At 43.8% G+C, this 20,190-nt stretch overlaps 1 protein-coding gene and 2 pseudogenes across 7 annotated transcripts in view; 2 read left to right on the top strand and 1 right to left on the bottom strand.

The window, feature by feature from the left end:
* The window catches only part of HECTD4 (HECT domain E3 ubiquitin protein ligase 4), a 225,839-nt gene that overhangs the window by 79,156 nt on the left and 126,493 nt on the right, over nt 1-20,190 (top strand). The window lies entirely within an intron of this gene.
* Nucleotides 7-3,164, top strand: LOC129009367 (large ribosomal subunit protein eL8-like; annotated as a pseudogene).
* LOC129011026 (U6 spliceosomal RNA) lies at nt 11,897-11,994 on the bottom strand (annotated as a pseudogene).

Here is a 20,190-nt window from a genome sequence, read left to right as displayed (position 1 = left end):
TGATTCCGCCTAGCATATTGATTTCCTTTGTTTTAGTTTTTCTTTTAGTTATCTTTGTAATTTACAGTTAAACCTTTATTTCTTCTTTATGAACTCTAGGCAGTATCTCTTATCCCCCTACTTTAGAAGATAAGATGGAGAGTGTAGTGTCCTTTCTCATACTTCTGTGTGGAGAAAGCCAAGTATACATTTAGGGGAATACCCAGAGGAAGAGAGATGACTCACCCCACCAGCCTTAGAGAATCTTAGCAACTGGGACATCAGATGTGGTGCAGAGCCATTGTGAGACAAGGTAGTAGACTGTGAGTTTACATAAGGGCCTGCAGGCCCCCTTCCTGTTCACACATTTGCATTCAGATGCTGGCTGTCCAGGCCCAAGACTTAGTTATTTTCTGAAGAAACTGAATGACCCTGGAAAAAAGACCTCTCATACTGAAGTTGGGGTCATCTAGGAAAAAGACTTGCCTCCCTGGTGAATCACCCACAAGTGATGTCTTCCAGCAAGGAAGACTCAACCCTGTCCACAGAATTCCTGATTAGTGCTGAACTGTTAAAAAAAGAGCAGACAAAATAAAAACCCAAACAAACAAAATTCCAAACTTTGGAGAGGTATGTGTGTGGAGGGGAGGCAAATGGGTTAAAAAAAATAGTGCTAATGATCGAAGCCAGGGGTTGAGCACATAGGAAGCTCATTGTTCTATTCTTTTTTCTTTTGTGTATGTTGAAAATTTTCCCTAATAAAAAGTTTTAAAATTAAACAAAAAGAGCAGACTACCAAGGATCACTAGAAAAGTGAGGAAAGCTTCTAATATGAAGATTAAAAATGAGAAAAAGTTAAAAAACAGCCAACTGGCCTCCTACTGCCCAAGATGCTGAAAGGAAAGAAGGCCAAGGGGAAGAAGGTGGCTCCAGCCCCTGCTGTTGTGAAGAAGCAGGAGGCCAAGAAAGTGGTGAATTCCCTATTTGAGAAAAGGCCTAAGAATTTTGGTATTGGACAGGACATCCAGCCCAAAAGAGACCTCACCTACTTTGTGAAATGGCCCGCTATGTCAGGTTGCAGCGGCAGAGAGCCATCCTCTATAAGCGGCTGAAAGTGCCTCCTGCGAGAAACCAGTTCATCCAGGCCCTGAACTGCCAAACAGTTACTCAACTGCCTAAGCTGGCCCACAAATACAGACCAGAGACAAAGCAAGAGAAGAAGCAGGGGCTGTTGGCCCAGGCTGAGAAGAAAGCTGCTGACAAAGGGGACGTCCCCACTAAGAGACCACCTGCCCTTCGAGCAGGAGTTAACACCATCACCACCTTGGTGGAGAACAAGAAAGCTCGGCTGGTGGTGATTGCACACGACGTGGATTCCATTGAGCTGGTTGTCTTCTTGCCTGCCCTGTGTTGTAAAATGGGGGTCCCTTACTGCATTATCAAGGGGAAGGCAAGACTGGGCCGTCTAGTCCACAGGGAGACCTGCACCACTGTCACCTTCACACAGGTGAACTTGGAAGACAAAGGCGCTTTGGCTAAGCTGGTGGAAGCTATCAGGACCAATGACAATGACAGATACGATGAGATCTGCTGTCACTGGGGAGGCAATATCTTGGGTCCCAAGTCTGTGGCTTGCATTGCCAAGCTCGAAAAGGCAAAGGCTAAAGAACTTGCCACTAAACTGGGTTAAATGTATACTGTTGAGTTTTCTGTGCATAAAAATAATGAAAATAATACAAATTTTCCTTAAAAAAAAAAAACAGCTAGCTGAAGAAATAGAGTAAAACTTCACATAAGCACTAACTGCTCTGTGAGATATGTGAAGATATTGCATTCATATTATAAAACAGGACAGGATGCCTCAAAAAGGAATTATCAGGGAAAGAGAAAATTAAAACTATGATTATCCAAATTTGAAAATTAGTAAAAGAGTTAAGAAATATTTCAGAAAGGACAAGTAGATAAAGAACAGTAAATGTGAGGGAAAAGATAAAAGATGTGGTGGAGCCATCCATCTAAAATCTTGCTAATAGGAGTTCCAAAAAGAGAACAGAAAATAAAGAGGATGACATGATCAAGAAATAATACAGGCGGAGGTCTGGGTGCAGTGACTCATGCCTGTAATCCCAACACTTTGGGAGGCTGAGGTGGGCAGATCATTAGGTCAGGAGTTCGAGACCAGCCTGGCCAACGTGGTGAAACCCTGTCCCTACTAAAAATACAAAAATTAGCTGGGCATGGTGGTGGGCACCTGTAAAGCCCAGCTACTAGGGAGGCTGAGGCAGGAGAATCATTTGAACCTGGTAGGCTCCACCAAGGCGGAGCTGAGATCGCACCATTGCACTCCAGCCTGGGCAACAGGGCAAGACTCCATCTCAAAAAAAAGAAATACGACCGGGCGCGGTGGCTCATTCCTGTAATCCCAGCACTTTGGGAGGCCGAGGCGGGTGGATCACAAGGTCAGGAGTTCGAGACCAGCCTGGCCAAGATGGTGAAACCCCATCTCTACTAAAAATAAAAAAAATTAGCTGGGCGTGATGGCAGGCACCTGTAGTCCCAGCTACTCAGGAGGCTGAGGCAGGAGAATTCCTTGAACCTGGGAGGCGGAGGTTGCAGTGAGCCGAGATCGTGCCACTGCACTCTAGCCTGGGCAACACAGCGAGGCTCCATCTCAAAAAAAAAAAAAAAAGAAGTAATACAGGCTGGGTGCAGTAGTTCATGCCTATAATGTTAGTAGGGCCAAGAAGTTCAAGACCAGCCTGAGCAACATAGTGGGATGCCACCTCTACAAAATTTTTTTTTAGATTATGCAGGCATGATGGCACACTCCTGTAGTATTAGCTACTCGGGAGGCTGAGGCAGGAGGATTGCTTGAGCCCTGGAGGTCAAGACTGCAGTGAGCTGTGATTGCACCACTGCATTCCAGCCTGAGTGACAGAGTGAGAACCTGTCTCAGAAAGAAAAAAGAAACAATACAGGAAAGACTTCAGACTGAAGGACGTTGGTATCTGGATTAAAAGGTATCTGACATAGTGAATGCAAAATGCACACACCATCATGAAATTTCAGATTACCAAGGATAAAAGAGGAGTCTAAAGCTTCCAGAAATGTAAAAAAAGAAAACATACAAATGTTGAGCAATTAGAAAAGCACCAGGCTATCCAATAGCATTCCTGGATGTGAAAACGGAGCAGTACTTTCAGAATTCTGAGGGAAATTGTTTTTGTTTCTTTCTTTTTCTGTTTTTTTTTTGAGATGGAATCTTCCTCTGTCACTCAGGCTGGAGTGGAGTGGCATGATCTCGGCTCACTGCAACCTCCACCTCCCAGGCTGAAGCGATTTTCCTGCTTCAGCTTCCCTGGTAGCTGGGACTACAGGCCATCATGCCCAGCTAATTTTTGTATTTTTAGCAGAGATGGGGTTTCACCATGTTGGCCAGCCTTGTCTCAAACTCCTGACCTCAAGTGATCTACTCCCTTGGCCTCCCAAAGTGCTGGACTTATAGGCGTGAGCCACTGTGCCTGGCCTTGGGTCTTCCTTTTTAATAGTTCAGCGTCCCCTGCCTCCTGCCAGAAATTGTTTTTCAACCTAGAAGTACATATTCAACCAAATTGTCAATCAACTGTGAAGACAACATAAAGATATATTTAGACGTATAGTTACATAATCAAAAGCTGATACCTGCCTTGGAGGAAATAGAACAATTAAAAAACAGTCCCTGCCTGTGGCATGAAATAAAAAGTTGGGGAGGAAGGAACCTGCTCTACATTAAAAGAACAACTTCTGAATAATATTCAGAGTCTGAATAAAACAAACCAATTAAAAAAAATCTTTTTGGAGATAATTTGAATATGAAAGTATTAGGAATATTAGATGAAACCAAGGGGCTTAGTCTTAGTTTACTTTGTTTGTTTTTTGAGACAGAGTCTCTCTGTCACCCAGCCTGGAGTACGGTGGCTAGATCTCGGCTCACTGCAGCCTCAGACTCCTGGGCTCAAGTGAACCTCCCACCTCAGCCTCCCAAGTAGCTGGGGCCACAGGCACGTGCCACTATGCCTGGCTAATTTTGGTATTTTTTGTAGAGACGGGGGTGGGAGGTTTCTCCATGTTGTCCAAGCTGGTCTTGAACTCTGGGCTCACTGGATCCTCCTGCCTCAGTCTCCCAAAGTGTTGGGATTACAGATGTGAGGTCCCCGCATCTAAACTTAGTCTAATTTTTAAGTATGATGGTGAAATATGTAAGAAAATGTCCTTATTTTTAAAGATGCTTAGTGAAGTATTCAGAATATTCAGAAATGGAATTGCGTGATGTCTGGGATTCACCTTAAAATAGTTGAGCAGAAAAGAAAAAATAGGAGGATAGGTTAAACAGGTGTGGCAATAGTTGAATCTGAATCATGGGTACATGTAGGCTCATTGTACTATTCTCTTTTTTGCATATGTTTGAAATTTTTCATCATTGAAAAACTTTTTAAGTGTCACTCAGCTACTAATTTAGTAACTTTCCTTAAACGCTAACTTGGGAAGCTAAACATAGATATCTGGCTTACTGCCTATGGTACTTTCACAGAATGGAACACTGTGAAATATATACGGCAGCCGGGCATGGTAGCTCATGCCTGTAACCCCAGCACTTTGTTTTTTTTTTTTTTGAGATGGAGTCTCACTCTGTCACCCAGGCTGGAGTGCAGTGGTGTGATCTCGGCTGACTGCAACCTACACCTCCCAGGTTCAAGTGATTCTCCCGCCTCAGCCTCCTGAGTAGCTGAGATTACAGGCGCCCGCCACCACACTGGCTAATTTTTGTATTTTTAGTAGAGACAGAGTTTCACCATGTTGGCCAGGCTGGTCTTGATCTCCTGACCTCAGGTGATCCACCCGGCTTGACCTCCCAAAGTGCTGGGATTACAGGAGTAACCTACCACGCCTGGCCAATCCAAGCACTTTGGGAGGCTTGAGGCAGGAGGATCGCTTGAGTCTGGAATTTTGAGACCAGCCTGGGCAACATGCAACATAGTGAGACCCCATCTCTACAAAAAAAGAAAAAAAATTAATATAATTTTTTAAAAATTAAAAAAAGTGCGAGACAGATCTACCTAGAATGAAGTAGATTAATTTCCATGTTTAGTACAGAAAGCTAGGCTCAGAACACTGTGTGTATTCACTACCTGCTGTGTAATAAAAGGGGCTAGGGGACAGAATTTTTCTGCAATTGTCTTTCTTCTGTGTTAACAACTTTTCCTCTCTCAGTTGATTGTCCGCCACAGCATACAGATACGTTAGAGTATATCCCATCTTGAAAAAACAAAACCAACTCTCCTGATTCGTGCCCACCTCAAGGCACTCTATTTTTTTGGCTCCCCATTATAGTGAAACTCTTGAAAGCATTTATTTTCATTGTCTTTGCCTCCTCTCCTTCCATTTTCTCTTGAACCCATCGCTCTTGATGTATCCTCATCATGCCACCAAACAGTTCTTCCGAAGTTCACCAGTGGCTCCCACATTGCTGAATTCAGTGGTCCACTATTATTTGACATGGTTGATCACTTTGGCTGTGGACACTCCATGATACTTCTACTTGCTGATTGTTCCTTCTGAGTCTTATCTGTAGGACCTCTTCTCTCTGCTGTGTCTGCTTCTGTCAACTGTCTTAACTTCTTAGTTTATCTCCTTTTGTTTTGTGGCCTCAAACACCTGTATATGTTGATGATGCTCAAATTTTCTTCTCAGCCAAAACCTGTTACCAAAACTCTAGGTGCATATTGATGTGGCTGTTTGCTTGTATGTGCACAGAATATTAGACTTCTCCAGTTGGAAATCTGATGGTCACCTCAAGCTAAATATGCCCCCAGCTAAACTCCTGAGGTTAGCTCAGATTTGCTCCTTCCAAAATCTTTACCATTTCAGATAATGGCATCTGTGTCTTTCCAGTGCTGGCCAGAGACCTTTGATGTCACTCTGGACTCTGCCTTCTCCCCCTACCCCTGCCAAATTCCATATCTAGTCAGCAAATACTGTCTGCTCTATCTTCAAAATGTATCCCATCCCATTACTTCTATAGAGGTGCTGAATGATTGGGCCCCCACTGCACCTACACCCTCTGTACTGCCATCCACTGCACCTACCACCTGTTGCACCTATACCCTCTGCACCTACATCCACTGAACTTATAGCTTCTGCACTTACCACTTGCTGCATTTACACCCTCTGCACCTACATCCACTGCACCTACACCCTCTGCACCTACATTCACTGCACCTACACCTTCTGCACTTACCACTTGCTGCACTTACATCCTGCGCTCCTACATCCACTGCATCTACACCCTCTGCACCTACATTCACTGCACCTACACCCTCTGTACCTACACCTTCTGCATCTACATCCACTGCACCTACACCCTCTGCACCTACATCCATACACCTACACCATCTACACCTATATCCACTGCATCTACACCTTCTGCACCTACATCCACTGCACCTACACCCTCTGCACCTACACCATCTGCACCTACACCATCTGCACCTACACCATCTGCACCTACATCCACTGCACCTATACCCTCTGCACCTACACCATCTACACCTAGATCCACTGCACCTACATCCTCTGTAGTTACCACTTGCTTCATCTACACCCTCTGCACCTACATCCACTGTACTCACACCCTTTGCACCTACATCAAATGCACCTACATCCTCTGCACCTACACCATCTGCACCTACATCCACTGTACTTACACACTTTGCACCTACATCCAATGTACCTACATCCACTGCACCTACACCCTCTGCACCTATATCCACCGCACCTACACCTTCTGCACCTACATCCTCCGCATCTACACCATCTGCACCTACATCCACTGCATCTACACCCTCTGCACCCACATCCACTCCACCTACACCTTCTGTACTTACCACTTGCTGCACCTATACCCTCTGCACCCACATCCACTGCACCTACACCCTCTGCACCCACATCCACTGCACCTACATCCACTGCACCTACACCCTCTGTACCTACATCCACTGCACCTACACCCTCTGCACTTACACCATCTGCACCTACATCCACTGCACCTACACACTCTGCACCTACCACTGTCTGTACCTACATCCACTGCACCTGCACCCTGTGCACCTACCACCTGCTGCACCTACACCCTCTGCACCTACCATACCTTCTTGTTCATGCCACTTAGCCGTGCTTCCTTCATGTTACTCACACACACCAAGTATGTTCCCCCTCTGTCCCTTGTGCTGGAATATTGGACTGTAGATAACCAAGTGGCTGCTTCTCTCACTTTTTAAATGTCTCTGCTCAAATATCACCTTATCAGGCCAGGCACAGTGGCTCACACCTGTAATCCCAGCACTTTGGGAGGCCAAGGTGGGAGGATAGCTTGAAGCCAAGGATTTGAGACCAGCCTGGGCAACAGAGTGAGACCACATCACTACATATATATATGTATACGTATGTATATATGTGTGTGTTGTTTTTTTTTTTTAATTTAGTGGTGCATGTCCATAGTCCCAGCTATTTGGAGGGCTAAGGTGGGAGGATTGCTTGAGCCCAGGAGTTTAAGGCTGCAGAGAAGTACAATCACACCACTGCACTGCAGCCTGGGCAGCAGAGTGAGACAGACCCTGTCTCAAAAAAAGAAAAAAAGGGCCAGGTACAGTGGCTCATGCCTGTAATCCCAGCACTTTGGGAGGTTGAAGCAGGAGGATCACTTGAAGCCAGGAGTTCAAGATGAGCCTGGGCAACAAAGTGAGGCCCTGTCTCTACTAAAAAAAAAAAAAATTAACATTAGCCAGTTGCTGAGGTAGAAGGATCACTTCAGTCCAGGAGTCCAAGGCTGTAGTGAGCTAGGATTGCACCACTGCATTCCAGCCTGGTGACAGAGTAAGACCCTATCTCTTAAAAAAAAAAAAAAAAAAAAATCACCTTACCAGAAAGACTTTTCTATATGAAATATTTTATATAAAACAAAAGACCATTCTATATAAAATTTTTGTATAAAATAAAATCCTGTTCCTCCCTATCCTCTTTGCCCTGCTTTAGTTTTCTTCTTACTGCTCATTTATTTGCTTATTTATTGGCTGTCTCCCCTGCTTAGAATGTCAGCTCCAGCAGGGAAGGGATTTTTGTTTCTCTCTCTCTCTTTTTTTTTTTTTTTTTTTTTTTTTTTTAAGACGGGATTTCGCTATGTTGCCCCGGCTAGCCTCGAACTCCTGGACTCAAGTAGTCCGGCCTGCCTTGGCTTCCCAAAGTGCTGTGGTTGTGGATATGAGCCACCGCGCCCTCCGGTGCTAGAATAGTACGCGGCACACAGTAGATGCTTATTAAATATTTGCTAAATGAATGAATGAATGAATTAATTAAACATCACAAGAGACTGGAAGCATTGGTTTCCCCGGGGAAGGCAACTGGTTGGGGCAAGACTTATGGGGCAAAACTTACTTTCCACCATTGATCTTTTCATATGTTTTTAAAGTTTAACAATGGGCTTTTTAGAAAAACTTTTAAAAAAGGAATTTTTTAATAAAAAGGAGAACTTGTTTAACAGCACTGAATTCTGCCAGAGAAGTCAAGGTCAGACTGAAAGAGGCCTTTTGAATGTATAATATGGAGGCCGTTGCAGCACTAACAAGAGCTATTTTGAGGAATAATAGGAGTGGCAGCCAGATGGAGTTGGTTGAGGGTAAGGTAGGGAGGATAAGATGGAAAAGAATAGATCTTTCTCTCCAGGGGTTTGATGTGAAAACAGGAGAGAAATCAGAGGGGGGTGATGGAATGGACTGTGGGGACATGGAAATATTTTAATTTCATTTTTTAAAATTTAAGTAATAATAAATAAATAAATAAAATAAAATAAAATTTAAGTTATTGAATAGATTTTAAAAAGTACCTGTTTCTAAATTCACAAATGATAGGGCTTAGCCATAGACCTCCTATGATTTGCTGGGCCAAACCAGGCAAAAAACTTTATGAAATAATGCTTTAGATGAAATGATTTATAGAGTTCTAGCCCTGAAATTCTCTACTGAGTTATGATTAATCTTGCTTTCTAAATAATATAGGTACTTGTCACATAGATGTGGCTAATAATAATTACTGGAAGGAATTAGATTTGCTGGGAATTATGATTTCACTCCGATACTTAGGAGTATTGATAAGTGCTCACTTCAGCAGCACAGACATCAAAATTGGAATGATACAGAAAAGATTAGCATGGCCTGTATAAGAAAAGAAAAAAGAAGACCAGTCTGAGCAACAAAGTGAGACCTCATCTCTCCAAAAAATAAAAAAAATTAGCCAGGTGTGGTGGTGCACGACTGTAGTCCCAGCTACTTAGGGGGCTGAGGCAGGGGGATTGCTTGAGCCCAGAAGGTCAAGGCTGTAGTGAGCTATGATTGCGCCACCGCACCCCAGCCTGAGTGACAGAGTGAGACCCTGCCTCCCCCCCAACAAAAAAAGAAAGAAAACTAAGTACTGATAACTTTCTCTTCAAGCTTATTAATAGCTATGTTGTTTTAATTTAAAATATTTTTAACCTGATATTCACATAGTTATGCAACTCAGAAGGTACAAAAGTCTGTCACCTACCCTGCTTCCTAGCTCAGTTTCCCTCCTCAGAGGCAAGTGAGGTTAGCATTTTCTTCTGTATCCTTCCACGGACTGAGCACATACAAACAAATGCATGTGTTTATGTTGTTTTAACTTTTCTGTTTTGTACACAAATGGTGATTTATTATACACATTCTTCTGTACCTTGCTCTATTATTGAAGTAAAATTCTACTTTAAAGCAAGATTGATTGATTGATTGATTTTGAGATGGAATCTTGTTCTGTCGCCCAGGCTGGAGTACAGTGGCACGATCTCGGCTCACTGCAACCTCTGTCTCTCGGGTTCAATAAATCCTCCTGCCTCAGCCTCCTGAGTGGCTGAGATTACAGGCGCAAGCCACCACCACCATGCCCAGCTAATTTTTTTTTTTTTTTGAGACGGAGTCTTGCTCTGTTGCCCAGGCTGGAGTGCAATGGTGCGATCTCGGCTCACCGCAACCTCCGCTTCCCAGGTTCAAGCGATTCTCCTGCCTCAGCCTCCTGAGTAGCTGGGATTACAGGCACCACCACCACACCCAGCTAATTTTTGTATTTTTAGTAGAGACGGGGTTTCACCGTGTTGGTCAGGCTGGTCTCAACTCCTGACCTCAAGTGATCCACCCTCCTCGGCCTCCCAAACTGCTGAGATTATAGGCGTGAGCCACTGCATCTGGCCCTCATTCGATATTTGAATCCCCTCAATAACATCCCTCATGAAATATTTTTTTACTTTTTTATTTTTTACATGGAGTCTCACACTGTTGCCCGGGCTGGAGTGCAATGGTGTGATCTCGGCTCACTGCAACCTCCGCCTCCTGGGTTCAAGCAATTCTCCTGCCTCAGCCTCCCTAGTAGCTGAGATTACAGGTGCCTGCCACGACCCTTGGCTAAATTTTTGTATTTTTAGTAGAGACAGGGTTTCACTATGTTGGCCAGGCTTGTCTCAAACTCCTGACCTTGTGATCTGCCCACCTCAGTCTCCCAAAGTGCTGGGATTACAGGCATGAGCCACCGCACCTGGCCGAAAGATTTTTTTCCCGGCATTTTTATTTTGTGGCATGCTTGTGATCCTAATCCACTGTATACAGATGGAAGCTTCTCATCCAGCCTTATGGATGTAAGTCCTGGGCACTTCATGCAGTAGCCTCAAGTTTAGATAGCTATGTCTTCACATATTCGTTCATCTCCTACATTACAAAGGGCCTTCTACATGTCAGGTAGTATTCTAGGAGCTGGTGATACAGTATAGAAAAGACAGTGAGATCTCTGTCCTCATGGAGCTTACATTCTAGTGGAGGAGACAGAAGCACAGTTTCAAGCATCGGTAAGTATTATAAAGGAAGATGAAGTAAAGCAATAGAGAAATGATTTAGTGTGTGTTTGGTGTGGGACTATTCTAGGTAATGATCAGGGGAGCCTCTCTGAGGAGGTGGTATTTGCATTGACACCTGAATAAAATAAAGGAATGAGACATGTAAAGATCTGGCAGAAGAGCATTACAGACAGGAAATGGCATGTGCAGAGGCCCCTGAGATAGGCATGAGGTTGGCATGTTGAGGAAGAACAACAAGAAGTCTGTGTGTCTCAAGTGGAGTGATGAGAGTGAGTAATGGGAGATGAAGTTGGAGAGGTAGCCAGGGCCATATCTTAAAGGGCCTTGCAAGGTATTGGGATTTTATTCTAGGTGAGATGGGAGACTCCTGGAAATTGTTGAGCAGGAAAGTGATGGGATTTTGTTTTAAAGGTTCATTGTAGGTTTGGGGTAAAGAATAAAGCCAGAAGAGACTTAAAGAGACAAAGCAAATGTATATAATGTGTGGGTTGCGTCTTGTTTGGTTTGTGAATCAAACAAACCAACTGTCAACTGTAAAAAGTATTTTTTCTCTTTTTTCTTTTTCTTTTTTTTTTGTGAGATGGAGTCTCACTCTGTCACCCAGGCTGGAGTGCAGTGGCGCAATCTCGGCTCACTGCAAGCTCCGCCTCCCTGGTTCACACCATTCTCCTGCTTCAGCCTCCCGAGTAGCTGGGACTACAGGTGCCCGCCACCACGCCTGGCTCATTTTTTGTATTTTTTTTTTTTTTGACACTTGAATGAAGCGTTTAATATGATTTTGACAAAAATCCTGAATATTCATTTTATATATGTTATTGTCAAAGCTCTGGCTAGAAACGATTAAATTGCAAATGGTATTGAAAAGGGAAGCATTCAGCAGTTGGATAATCCAAATGCAGGAAGGTGCTCCCAGATCAGTCAGCCGAATGATTCTAAATGGAAACAAGTGCCAAAGAAACCTAAGGTCCCAAATAAATGAACTAATTGCAGCCTTCATCTCATTTATTCCCATGCTAATCTTCTCTGTATCGTTCCAATTTTAGTATATGTGCTGCTGAAGCGAGCACAATTTTTTGTATTTTTAGTAGAGACGGGGTTTCACCGTGTTAGCCAGGATGGTCTCGATCTCCTGACCTCATGATCCGCCCACCTTGGCCTCCCAAAGTGCTGGGATTGCAGGTGTAAGCCACCACGCCTGGCTCTTTTTTCTTTTTTTTTAAAGATGGGGTCTCACTATGTTGCCCAGGTTGGCCTTGAACTCCTGGGCTCAAGTGACCCTCCTACCTCAGCCTCCCAAAGTGCTAGGATTATAGACTTGAGCCACTGCACCTGGCCTGTAAAAAGTATTTTTGAGAAAATTGGGGAAATTGAATTATGGACTCAATATTAGATGATGTCAAGAATTATTGCTAATAATAAGTCAGATTACATTGTAGTTATTAAAGAAAATATCTATATTTTATAGTGATATACACTGAAATATGTGGGGGTGAAATGACATAATGGCTGGGAGAGATGAAGCAAATATGTCAAAATCTTGATAACTTGTATCTAGAGTGATAGTAAGCGGATATTACTAAGTTCTTTTTGTGTATATTTTAGTATTAAGAAAAATTTTGTAATGAAACATTTTTTAAAAGAATGCACCTTGCGAGAAAGGGGCAAGAATGGGATTAGTAGGAAGCTATTGCCACAGACCAGGTGAAAGATAATAATGTGTTGGACTGAGGGTGAAGTAATGATGGAGGTGGTAAAAAAGTGAGCAGAATTGGGATATATTCTTTTAAAAATTGGTGACAAATCCTTTTATTGATCCCAGTGGTATCATGCAGCATCCAAAACTATCTGTGATTTGTTTTTTTGTTGTTGTTTGTTTGTTTTTTTTGAGACGGAGTTTCGCTCTTGTTGCTCAGGCTGGAGTGCAATGGTGCGATCTCAGCTCACCACAACCTCCTCCTCCCAGGTTCAAGTGATTCCCCTGCCTCAGCCTCCAGAGTAGCTGGGACTACAGGCATATACCACCATGCCCAGCTAATTTTTGTATTTTTAGTAGAGACAGGGTTTCTCCATGTTGGTCAGGCTGGTCTCAAACTTCCGACCTCGGGTGATCTGCCCTCCTCGACCTCCCAAAGTGTTGTGATTAGAGGCGTGAGCCACTGCATCCGGCCTGATTTCTTTATTATATTTTATTTATTATTATTATTTTTTGAGACAGGGTGTTGCTCTTTTGCCCAGGCTGGAGTGGAATGGTGTGATCACAGTTCACTGCAGCCTAGAACCTTGCAGGCTCAAGTGATCTTCTCACCTCTGCCTCCCTCACAGCCGGGACCACAGGCGCCTGCCACCATGCCCAGCTAATTTAAAAAATTATTTTCTAGAGCCTATGATTGATTGATTGATTGATGATTTTTTTTGAGACTAGCTCTCACTCTATCACTCAGGCTGGAGTGCAGTGGTATGATCACAGCTTACTGCAGCCTCAACCTCCCAGGCTCAAGTGATCCTCTCACCTAGCTTCCCAAGTAGCTGGGACCACAGGCACACACCACCTTGCTGGGCTAATTTTGGTATATTTTGAATAGATGAGGTTTCACCATGTTGCCCAGGTTGGTCTCAAACTCCTGAGCTCAAGCAATCCACCAGCCTCAGCCTCTCAAAGTGCTGGGATTAAAGACATGAGCCACTATGCCTGGCCTGATTTCTTTAAATGCTAGAATGTAAAACATTAACCGATTATCCCTTTAAAAAGAAAGAATAGGCTAGGTGTGGTGGCTCATGCCTGTAATCCCAGCACTTTGGGAGGCTGAAGTGGGAGGATTACCTGAGGTCAGGAGTTGGAGACCAGCCTGGCCAACATGGTGAAACCCTGTTTCTACTAAAAATACAAAAATTAGCTGGGCATGGTGGCACACACCTGTAATCCCAGATACTCAGGAGGTTGAGGTAGGATAATTGCTTGAGCCCGGGAGATAGAGGTTGCAGTGAGCTGAGATCGTGCCATTGCACTCCAGCCTGGCCGACAGAGCGAGACTCTGTCTCAAAAAACAAACAAACAAACAAACAAAGAAGTAGCTTTTCTTATTTATAGTTTTATTTCTTCCCCCCAGATTTCCAAGAGTAACCATGTATTAGTTTTATCATTAGAAAAAAAAAAACCTAAACATTAAAAAAATTCTTGGGACACCATCTGTATTCCTCCAGTATGTCATTTTTCATAAAACAATCAGCTCAGTTCGATCTATTATGCCAAATAGATCTCTTGGTACCTAAGACTCGGGGAAAACTAATGGATTGAAACGACTAAGATCAGAGAGCAGAATCTAACTAGTCATGTTTACCTCTCAAAATAATACCTTGTTAACTAAGCATGGAATTAGATAACTAATTGTTATAAAAGGCAGACTATAGAAATATATTTAGGCCAGCCTGGGCAACATAGTGAGACCCCATTTCTACAAAAAAAAAATTTTTTTAATTAGCCGGGTGTGGTGGTTCACACCTGTAGTCTCAGCTAGTAAGTAGCATGAGGTGGGAGGATCACTTGAGCCCTGAAGGTTGAGGCTGCAGTGAGCCATGATCGTGCCACTACACTCCAGCTTGGGTGACACACCAAAACCCTGTCTCAAAAAGAAAAGAAAAAGAAGAGAAGAGAAGAGAAGAGATATATTTAGGAATATGATGTAACAAAATGGAATGTTGAGATTATCCTGCTTAACTAACAAACTATTATTAATATAAAATGACCTCTAACATTTGGATCACAGAATTTCTCTGACTTTTAAGGTATTTCAGTTATTTACTTTTACTCAATGAACAATCCCCAAGCTAAGTAACTTGAGGTAACAATGATGTATAGGTTGATGGGGCTCAGCTGGGTGGTTCTTCTGCTCTGCATGGTGAAGCTGAAGTCACATCTGCAGCTTCATTCAACTGGGAGCTTAGCTTGGGCTGTGCCACTGAAGATGGCCTGTCATCCTCTAGGGCCTATCTCCGCTTGGCACCCATTATTCAGTAATGTATGCTGAAGCTCGACATCACGGAAGCTGGTTTTCAGGAAGGAGCTTTTCAAGAGGACAAGTGGATATCAAGTCTCTGCTTGCATCATGCTTTCTTTTTTTGAGACATTGTGTTGCTCTATGGCCCAGGCTGGAGTGTAGTGGTGCTACTATCTCCACTCACTGCAAACTCCCCACTCTGGGCTCAAGCATTCCTCCCACCTCAGCCTCCTGAGTAGCTGGGACTACAGGCTCCTGCCACCATGCCTGGCTAATTTTTATATTTTTTTTATAGACTGAGTTTTGCCATGTTGCCCAGGCTGATCTTGAAACTCTTAGGCTCAAGCAATCCGCTTGCCTGAACCTCCCAAAGTGCTGGGATTACAGGCATGAGCCACCGCCCCCTGCTGCATCTTTTTTTTTTTTTTTTTGAGACAGAGTCTTGCTCTGTCACCTAGGCTGGAGTGCAGAGGTGGGATCTCCGCTCACTGCAACCTCTGCCTCCTGGGTTCAAGCGGTTCTCCTGCCTCAGTAACTGGAATTACAGGTGCACACCACCACAGCTAGCTAATTTTGTATTTTTAGTAGAGATGGGGTTTCACCACGTTGGCCAGGCTGGTCTCGAACTCCTGGCCTCAAGTGATCCACCTGCTTCAGCCTCCCAAAGTGCTGGGATTACAGGCATGAGCCACCGTACCTGGCCAGCAACTTGCTTTCTAATGTGGAAAAAAAAAAAAGTCATATGACCAAGTCCAGACTTGGACGGGGACTATACAAGGGCATGAATACAAGGATGCATCATTCATTAGGGGCCACCAATGTGACAGTCTACCCACATGGAGCAATAGGCCTTCTGAAACTCTAGAACACAATTCTGGTCTTTAAGACTACAAAATAGCTGAGGCATGTAATCTTTCTGCCTGATTTGGCTACTTCTACTCTGGACACATTCCTGCTTGAGAATCTTCTATAACTCTTTTTTTCTTTTTTTAGAGAATGGGGTCTCACAATGGTCTCTAATTCCTGGGCTCAAGCTGTTCTCCTGCCTCTGCCTCTACCTACTGGGATTACAGGCGTAATCCAGCTAGGAGCCACTGCACCCAGCCTATAACTCTTTTTTACCTTTTCAAGCCTCTTTTGAAAAAATATCCTCACTTCTGTTTTGTTCTGAGAGGTCTTCTGCCCCCATGTGCTCTATATAAACTGCAGTTTTAAATTTTTATTAGTGACAATTTTATTGCTATTTTTCTCTCCTTATGTTACTTCCTAAAGATATTGTCAATGTAGTAATGGACACACTAAGCATCTTCCCCTCTTCTCCCTAAGGGTTTATTGTTTCCTTCCAGTTATGATCCAGAAGACTAAGCTACCCTTCCTTCATTCTGTATTAATTGAGAGCCTATACTATATTGCCGTATCTGGGTAGCCCAGTAAATAAGCTTTTGTTTTCGTGGAGCTTATATTAGAGTATGGGAAGTGAGACAATACGGAAGTAAACAACAAGAACAAAATAATTTCAGCTAGTGATAAATGCTGGGGAGAAAATTAAACAGGATAATGTGAGAGGGAGTGCACAGGGTGGAGATGGGGAGCTCCTTTAGCTCACGGGGCACATAAGGCCTTTCTAAGGAAAGACATTTGAGCTGAGATCTGAATGATAAGAAGCCATCCATCCTGACAGACAGGGTGACCAACTATCCCAGTTTGCTTGAGACTGAGGGATTGCTCATGACATGGAACTTTCGGTGCTAAAACCTGCACTTCCAGGCAAACTGCAATGGATGGGTAGCACAAGAGGGAATAGCAAGTAGCAAGGCCCAGCATTAGGAGGAAGCATGGTATTTTGGAGGTGTGACAGAAGGCGAGTGTGGCTAAAAATGTAGTGAGAGAGGGTTGAATTGAGGCAGATGATGCTGAGGAGGTCAGCAGACATTGGCCCTTGTGAGGCCCTGTCAGTAATTTGGATTTTATCATGTGTGTTGGAAAACCACTGCAGGGTTTTAAATGAGGGAAGACATGGTTTTACCTTTTTTTTTTGGTGGGGCGGGGTGGGACAGGATCTCCCTCTGTTGCCCAGGCTGGAGTGCAGTGTGGAATCATGGTTCACTGCAGCCTTCCCTTCCTGGGCTCTTTCAGTCCTCCCGCCTCAGTCTCCCTTGTAGCAGGGACTACAGGCGTGTGCCACTGCCCTTGGATAATTTTTTTTGTGTGTATGTGTGTGTGTGTGTTTGAGACAGGTTGGTCTCAAACTATGTTGCCCAGGCTGGTCTCGAACTCCTGGGCGCAAGTGATCTTCCCTTCTTGGCCTCTCAAAGTGCTGGGATTACAGGTGTGAGCCACTGTGCCTGGCTTTATTTACATTTTTAAATGATCACTGGCTATGCAGAGAGTAAACCATTGGGGTGCCTGTGGAAGTGGGAAGACAGGTTGAGAGGCTGGTCTAATAATCTCTCTTGAGATGATGTTGACTTGGACCAGAGTGGTTGCCAGGAAGGAAGCCTGGGCTGCTTCTCACTCCTCCCAGCTCTTCCTCTCTTTCTAAATCAGCAGCTTCTTACCCTGAAGAGCATCTTTGCTAAAGTAGGGATTTCCAGCAGATTTACCATTTTGCAGCAAACTTCAGCCCTACTTGTATCACACAGGTGCTTTATCAGTTTTTCCTTGCAGTATTTTCAAAGTACTCAAATACAATAATATAGTGTTTTGTTTGTTTTTAAGGTATCTATTGATTTTCTCATAGGGCCAGATTGGGTAATGCTTTTGAATGCCAAGCTTAAAGTGATTGATTTTTATCTTGGATGCTTTTGAAGGAGTATATTTAGAATTGTGCGACGTACATAGAGCTATGCTTGCTAAAAGTTAATCTAGTAGGAGAGTTCGGGTAAGACAACGAAGTAAGAGGTGGATGTGTTGAATTTTAGGTGACAGGAGGCTGTTCAAGTAGAAATGTCGGTGGGGAGGGTGAGGGGCAGTTAGAAAAGTGGAACTAGATCTTAGTAGCAAGGATGGGTCTGTAAATAGAAATGTGGGAGTCGCTGTAGAGAAGCGGAGTTGGATTTGGGGGAGGGCCCTGATCTGTTTATTCAGCAGGCAATCGAGTATTCATTGAATGCCTCCTAAGTGCTGGGGATGTTATGGCAAACAAGGCAGGCAGATCCCTGTTCTCAGGGAGTTGGCATTCATCGGGGCGTGTTAAGGTAGAAGGGCAAACAATAAATGACTTCATGAGTAAAATAATTTCAGAGAGTAGTACGTGCTGTGTAGATAATGAAACAGCATGATGTGCTCTGGCTTGGGGTGCTGGGGAGGATTCTTTTCTAGATTGGCAACCAGGGCAGACCTCTTTGAGTGGGTAACGTTTAACTGAGACCTGAATGATAGGAAAGAGCCAGTCTCTGGAAGGTCTAGGGATAGAGCATTCCAGGTGGAGGTCTTGGACACCAGGGGTAGGTCTAATCTTGGGAAAGGTCCCATTTAAGCAAATGAAGATGTTGACCAACAAAGAGAGAGACAGGAAGGAGGGCAGGGACTGTGCTGGCTTCACTCACCAGCACAGTGAGCACTTTACACAGAGGTAAGTGTTCATGTTAAAAAGAAACAAACCAGGCTGGGCATGGTGGCTCACGCCTGTAATTCCAGCACTTTGAGAGGCTGAGGCAGGCAGATTGCTTGAGCCCAGGAGTTCAAGACCAGCCTGGGCAACATGGCAAAACCCTGTCGCTACAAAAAATATTAATACAAAAATTAGCCAGATGTGGTGGCGCATTCCTGTGGTCCCAGCTACTCAAGAGGCTGGGGTGGGAGGATCATCTGAGCGTGGGGAGATTGAGGGTTCAGTGAGCTGTGATCACGCCACTACACTCTAGCCTGAGTGACAGAGCAAGACCCTGTCCCAAAAAAAAAAAAAAAAAAAAAAGAAACTAAAAGAAACAAACCAGGCTTGTGTTCTGCCACCAACACTAAGGAATCAGAATCCCAAGAAGGATGGCAGTGATGGCGCGACCTGCAAGGGAGTCAAGGAAAAGGTCAGTGGTTTTGGTTTTAGGTCACTGGTGGACCATTGAGATTGCCGACTCATTAGAGGGTGCTGAATTCAGAGACTACCAACTGCAAAGGGTTAAAAAGCAGGGGATGGGGAAATAGAAACAGCATTTTTGGACTCTGTAACAAATCTTTTTCTTTATCATTTGTGAATATGTCATAAAAGACTCCCCCACTACGTACACCCACTTTTGGGAATCTTTCCTGGCTATGCTCCTGAGTTTACTCACTTTCTCTTGCCCCTTCTGTGTTACCAACCTTTCCCTGTGGACTCCTCTTTTGCTTTCCCTTTGCTTCTGAAGATTTGCCACTTTGCACTCCCATTCCTTCTTATCTCCACACCCCACAGCTGCAGGCCAGTCCTGCCTGTCTTTGCTGGTGGGGACCCAGTTCTTGGATCTAGAAAGGGGCCATGAGAGATTTGACAAAAGGGATGATATTTTAATGGACCACCAAGGTTTTGTTTAAGACCTGTGAATATTTGAAAACAAGGAGAAGGAAGTCAATAGAGAGGGAGACACTAATGATGAAGAGGCAGAGGGGAGCACAGGACTTGAGGCAGAAGTGGAAGGGTTCATCTTCAATAGTATGAGGTGAAATCCTTCTTCCTCTGAATTAAGACAAAGGAAATATAGTAAATGAGGCTGGGTCCCAAGATTCTTAAGTTGGAAGAGACGTGAGTAGGAGAAGCTTATAGTAAGTGGTCTGGATCTTTTTAGCAATACAGAAAGCCAGGTGGAAAAAGAAAAAAAAAAGAAGAAAGAAGAAAACCAGGTGGTCTGCTGAAAGTCAAACTCAAAATTGGTGAAGGAATTTTGGAGTCACCACTCCAAAGATTTTTCTGGGGAATAACCAAGTGATGAATGAAAGAACTGCAGAGCACCAGCAAAGATCCAGCTGAAGTTGATGTGTATTTTTAGCAAAGTCTGGCTTTGTCCAGCCTTGCTCTGCCAGGGCCTGAGCAGCTGGTGCTAATGTTAACTGCTGTTAATAAAGAGTTTGGATTTTAGCCACTGAAGATATTTCGAGAAGACATTATCCTTGTGGTTGTCCTTAACAGTAAATCAAAGACTGATTGATTTGTTTTCCTCTCATTTGACTTCAACCTGTCAGAGGCATGTAATTAGTAAGCGCTGCCTGTGGAATCCAGTGTAAGGAATTTTAATCAACAACTTTTCATAGACCTATTAAACATTATAGCTATTATGAAAAGTGAAAGATCTCAAA

The sequence above is a fragment of the Pongo pygmaeus genome, chromosome 10 (assembly GCF_028885625.2).
Source record: "Pongo pygmaeus isolate AG05252 chromosome 10, NHGRI_mPonPyg2-v2.0_pri, whole genome shotgun sequence".
NCBI classification, from domain to species: domain Eukaryota; kingdom Metazoa; phylum Chordata; class Mammalia; order Primates; family Hominidae; genus Pongo; species Pongo pygmaeus.
Note: the sequence above shows the minus strand (reverse complement) of the source record. Positions and strands in the feature narration are given on the sequence as shown.